The sequence below is a fragment of the Propithecus coquereli genome, unplaced genomic scaffold (genome assembly GCF_000956105.1).
Source record: "Propithecus coquereli isolate 6110/MARCELLA unplaced genomic scaffold, Pcoq_1.0 Scaffold443, whole genome shotgun sequence".
NCBI classification, from domain to species: domain Eukaryota; kingdom Metazoa; phylum Chordata; class Mammalia; order Primates; family Indriidae; genus Propithecus; species Propithecus coquereli.
Window position 1 is genome coordinate 1,269,901 of NW_012150208.1, and position 6,000 is coordinate 1,275,900.

Genomic DNA, 6,000 nt, shown 5'->3' on the forward strand with positions numbered 1-6,000 from the left:
GGAGCTGAGCTCCACTGGTGGCTACATTCCCCCCATCCCAGGCCCGGTCCCTTCCCTCCTAGAAGCCTCCAGCTGCTCCCTGAGGAAGACACAGGGAGGAATAGGGGCTGTGCAGGCAGATGCTGAGAAACGCCACTGCCACCCTCACCAGGGAAAGCCCATTTCTCCCGCTCTCCTTCTCTTTCTGCTTTCCCTTTCCTTCTTTTTTTTTTTGAGACAGAGTCTCACTCTCTTGCCTGGGCTAGAGAGCCGTGGCGTCAGCCTAGCTCACAGCAACCTCAAACTCCTGGGCTCAAGTGATCCTCCTGCGTTAGCCTCATGGGTAGCTGGGACTACAGGCACGCACCACCATGCCTGGCTAATTTTTTTTTTTCTATTTTTAGTTGTTAGGCAAATTTCTTTCTATTTTTAGTAGAGACGGGGTCTCGCTCTTGCTCAGGCTGGTCTCGAACTCCTGAGCTCAAACAATCCGCCCGCCTCGGCCTCCCAGAGTGCTAGGATTACAGGCGTGAGCCACCGCGCCCGGCCTCCCTTTCCTTCTTTATGGCTCCCTGCCCCCAGTCCAGGCCCTTTCCTGTTCTTTTCTCCTGCACCTCCAATTTCTAAACAACACCTGATGCTCTCTTTATTTTCAGTCCCTCAGCACTTGAGCCTCTCTAAAGACGATTGTTTTTTCGTCTTGGGCCCTTCCCTCCAGCAGACACCAGCTGTTACTTGCCAGCCTGCATTGGTTTGATTTCAACATGCCAATGAGAGAATTTCTACCTCTCACCAATGAACTGCCTCAGGAAGGAACCTAAATGAGGCTTGAAATCCTTTTTATCTGAGAGGGCAAACAGACGCCTCAGGATCCTGCCCCCTTGGTGGGGCCTGCCTGAATGGTTCTCCTCTTGGCCAGGCTCAAAATACCCCATGCTGTAGCCAAGCTCAGCCAATAGGATGATGCCAACCACTGCGTGCTCTCCCAAAGCCTCCCACTATCACTTTCTGCTTTCCATTTCTGAAAGTAGAGATGTAGACAGCTGTTGAGAATGAGCCATGTACCTGGCAGGTAGCAGCAAAGGGTCCGAAATGGCAGATGATCTCACCTCCCCTGCAAAGGGTGACAATTGCTGTAAAGTGTCTTGGTCTCAGATGTGAAGGCCCCTAAACATAGACTGGAAGCTGAGCTCAGGAGGCCAGCTCATGCATGAAGGAATGCACCCATCTTCCACCTTAAGATATATGCTGTGTGCTCTGCCCTTTGCTATAAAAATCAAGATGGATCAAACAAAACGAGGAAGTCGTCACGTCCTGTCTCTGTGAGGGAAATCATGCGTTGAATTCCCAGGGAAAATGTCCCTCCAGGGCCTCAGAAGGAGGGGAAAGGTATCTGAGAGCTTTGTAGAGCCTGCGAGTGGCAGCAGCTCAGAGCAGGGAGAAAAGGCGCCAGCCAGCTGCCCGAGCTGTCTGGGCAGGTGGAGCTGGGGCTCTTTGGAGACAGGGAGGCTGTGTCTGGCTGACAGAGAATGGACTATAACCTCTACTAACTAAGAGTGAGGAAGGGGCAGTTTCCTACTTCTTTTTTTTTTTTATTTTTTGAGACAGAGTCTCACTCTTTTGCCCAGGCTAGAGTGCCGTGGTGTCAGCCTAGCTCACAGCAACCTCACACTCCTGGGCTCAAGTGATCCTCCTGCCTCAGCCTCACGGGTAGCTGGGACTACAGGCATGCGCCACCATGTCCAGCTAATTTTTTTTTCTATTTTTAGTTGTTTGGCCATTTTCTTCCTATTTTTAATAGAGATGGGGTCTCGCTCTTGCTCGAACTCCTGAGCTCAAACGATCCACCCGCCTCGGCCTCCCAGAGTGCTAGGATCACAGGTGTGAGCCACCACGCCCGGCCAGGTTCCTACTTCTTAACCTGCCACTGACCTCAGGGAAGGTCAAGGAAGAGAGCCTGGGAGCTTTGTCCTTAGTAAAATCTGAGAGACCTGTTCACATACAACTTGGAAATACAGTGGGGTGTTGTATTAGGATTACTCTAGTGGAGCAGCCAGCACCACGCCATCCCACTCCATGTGCCATGGGCCATACAACTTGAGCATTATGGGGCACTAGCCACCTAACTGTAGCCCACACTGACATCTTCCACAGGGGACAGGTCTGTGCTGAGGCACAGCATAGCTCAGGCATATGCAGGACACCCCAGGGACTCCCAGAAGTGCCCCACCTTTGGACAGGGGCCTGTGCAGGTGCTAGGGCTCTACACATGTAGGTGGAGGCAGGAACCAGTGAGCTTTGGGGCACTGACTTGAAGGGGACTGTCCACACTCAGACAGGCTGGCAAGACTGGGCACCTGGGCTTATTCTTGTGAAAAGATGTTCTTAGAAGAGCAAAAGGGGCTGGATGGTGAGCTCAAATTGTGGGTTCAGTTCCCTGGGCCTGGGAGACAGAGGAGGGCTCAGGGAAAGTCATTTCTGACAGTGATGCCCAAAGAGATTAGCACTGGGCGTTCCCACCTCAGGTGAAACAAAGTGGACACTGACTAAAGAGCATGATCAGGGAAGCGATGGGGCCGGGGGGAGGACAGACATTTTGAGTGCAGGGAGGTGATTAGCACACGTGGGTAGGAAAAGGCTAGGGGCCAGCCAGGAGAGCTTAGGGAACTCACTTGTGGACAGGGAGGCCCAGAAGGAATAGGTGGGACCATGCTGCCGAGGACCCTGCATGCCACGCAGGGAAGTGGAAGAGAGAAGAAAATTGTACTTGTAGGGAGGGACCATTTGGAAACATTAATCTTAAGCATTTCACTGCCAATATCTTGGGTTCCTCTGTGCTCCCCAATAATAGGTGAGATTGTCACAGCAGGAATGCAAAGAAAGAGAAATGGGCAGAGTCTACTTCTGTGACTCCAAGACATGGCCCTGGTGGGATGTGGGAGGGGGCCGCCACCTGCCACTGCCTGCACATCAGGGTCCATCACCCAGCAGGGACTAGGGCCTCACTGTGCCTCATCCTACCAGCTGCATATGGGCACCTCCCATCCCAAGGCTCCAGTAAATGCATAAAGGCCCATATCCCAAAAGAGGTAAGTGCTGGACTCCTGGCAGGCTGTAAGTAGGATGGGAATGGATGGACCCCCACCCGCGTTTGCATAGTGGAGAGCCCACCCCATTACATAGTCTGCTTGGTCTATACTAGCCTGCACCGCAAAGTCATCTGAGGGAATTCTGGAGGGAATGGTGGTGGGAGAACCCCTTCCCCAACACGAAGGCTATTCCCCACACAGCATGGGCTACCGGAGGAGACAGAATGCAAAGTCATGCTAAATTCAGACGTAGATGAATTAATCCTTCTCTTCTGATGATTTCTCATCAACCTCCCTAACCAGCCCAACACATGGCCCCTGAGCCTCCTCATTACTTCTTCTCCTTAGTTGTTCTCCTGGGAGCTCAGACTCACATTCCTGTGCCTGTCAGCTGGCATGGTGCCCACCATTGTGCTTTTGTCACATAGATGGGGAAACACACATGCACTGAGAAAGAGGAGAAGCTCACTGACCACCCTCTGAACAATAGGTGCTCACATTTAGCTGGCTCTGGTGATGCGAGGGGCTGAAGGAGCTCCCCCACCCCAATGCTCAACAAGTCTGATGTCTCCAGGGTCAAGCCATTCCTGACAGTGCTGCCCAAAGAGATCAGCACTGGATGTTCCCACCTCAGAAGAACTCCTCTGCAGTAAAGAGGTGGTCAGCATCCTCTCTTGATACATAGCGGTGGGTGGAATAGGGAAGTCTGGCTCCATGTCTTATGCCATGCAGAATGAGAATTGGTTATAAAGAAGCCATGAGAGGAATGCAGGCCTTGTGAAAACAGTGCTCACATGAGTCCTGTCCATTTGGAGGAAGGAAGTCAGTCAGTGCACCAGAGGTTGAGTTACATAAACAGGTTGTAATGAAAAAATGATCAGGGCACCTGCATGGCATAAGATATGGAGCCAGACTTCCCTATTCCAAGAATAACATCTATTGGATGTTGGGCAGGGGGGAGGGGGGAGGGAGGAGAGGGTAGGAGGGAGGAGGGGACGGGTATTTGCATACACAAAGGGTGCAATGTGCACCACCCGAAGGATGGACATATTTGAAACTCGGACTTAGGGGGGGAGGGGGGGCAAGGGCAACATACGTAACCTAAACATCTATACCCCCATAATATGCTGAAATAAAAAAAGAAAGTATAGGAAGTCAAAAAACTGCATTTATGGAAAACGGACCCCAAATAGAAGTTATTGTGTTAATGTTGATAACTGTCACTGAAGTTGACAGGATGTGGTCACCTCCAATTTGAAATAATTTCTCTGTTTGGGATAATTGCATAAATGCCAATGTTCACCCCTTATTTCTCTGAATCTTATGACTTAAGAGTTACATGTCTTGTACACAGGCAAGTTTCTAAATATAGCACATTTAGTCTTGCAAAAAAAAAATGATCAGGGCATTTCTTACAGAGGGTGCTGCACACCCATCCACAGCCAAGCCTGTGCTTCCTTCCCTAGCGTGAGGATGGCTCCGCGGCAGCATTCACACATTCTCTTGGCTCGTTAGGTGAACTAATAGCACCTGTTTACTCTGTTAGAGGAGGATTATTTTAAGAAAAATTATTTAAAATTTCTAGATGAGACAAAAAGATGGGCAATATGTCCTTTTAATGTCATATGGGGAGAAGGGCTCAATAAAGGATTAATTATTTATAGGAGTGTACTTTTTTTGTTCGCTATTACTTATAGGTCCCTGACTTAGTGAACTTGCATTTTAACTTGTCCACTTTTGTCCAGTGGAGTCACAGATAATTTCTGTATGGTAGGAAAAATAGCCCTAAAGGTGATGGCTTATTGCCTTGTGTATCACTAACCAGTTTTGTACAAGAATAAGGCAGCAATCTCATTCTAACATTCGTATATTAAGCTGCATCAAAATATCTGATTCCTCAAATGCTTTTTGAACTAGTCTTTACCCTTTCTGCGGTTCCCTTATGAATTAATTGGCTAAATAAAAATTTTGACACGTGTTCATTTTATATATGAATGAGTCAGATTTTAAATTTTTTTGAAACAATACTTTGACAAGTCATTATCTTAGAAACAGCTTTTCTTAAAAGGCCTCTAGCCTTGGCTATAAATGAGTGGTACCTGACAGGACCCATCAGCCTGGCCTCACCAGCACTGCGTACTAGTCATTGACTTGATGGGTCCCAATCTATCCTTATCAGGGTGAAATGGGATTATCTGGAAAATGTTGCCAGAAAAATTGGGCTTCAAATGGTGTTTTCGTTCTCCCAAACACCAAAGATCCTTTGTAAGAGATCATTCTTTCTTCCTCTTTGTCCCTTTATGATTAGGTTTCTAAAAGTCTAACTAAGATTCATAATGTCATTATAGACTTTTAAAAAAGAATATTCACAGCCTGAGCTGGTAACCCAACTGTTAAATCATTAGGCCTAGGTCCTGATAAAGATCCAAATCCCCAGGTAAAATTGAGCAGATATGCTCCCTCCACAGATCCCAAGAGGGAAAATGGTGGCTCCTTCCCAATTTGAGACTAAGAATCAAGATTTGGCAAGTGCCTGAGGAAGAAGACAAAAGAGAACATCGTTTGGAATTGCTCTTCTCTGTTAATGACTAAAATGTTTGCCCAAAGCTGGGCTATGGGAGGGGAAGGGTAGGACTGGCTGGGAGGGGAGGAAGTAGATTTGGGTATCATTCCAGGGCCCTTTCCCTTGCACGTGGTCACTGCCCTCGAGGACAACAGATGGCGTAATAAATCCACTTCCTGGAGCAGACTCTAGGAGGAAAAAATGAGGAGGAAGGAAGCGATAAGAAAGAGAAGTGAGCACCTCCACAGAATGTAGGAGACAAGGAGACCTTAGAGGTCACCCTCCAAAGCCCTCCGTTGCACAATCCAGACCTTAAGTAACAGAGTGTGAGTGACTCTACTAGCCTAACAGGAGAATCAGAGCTTCTAG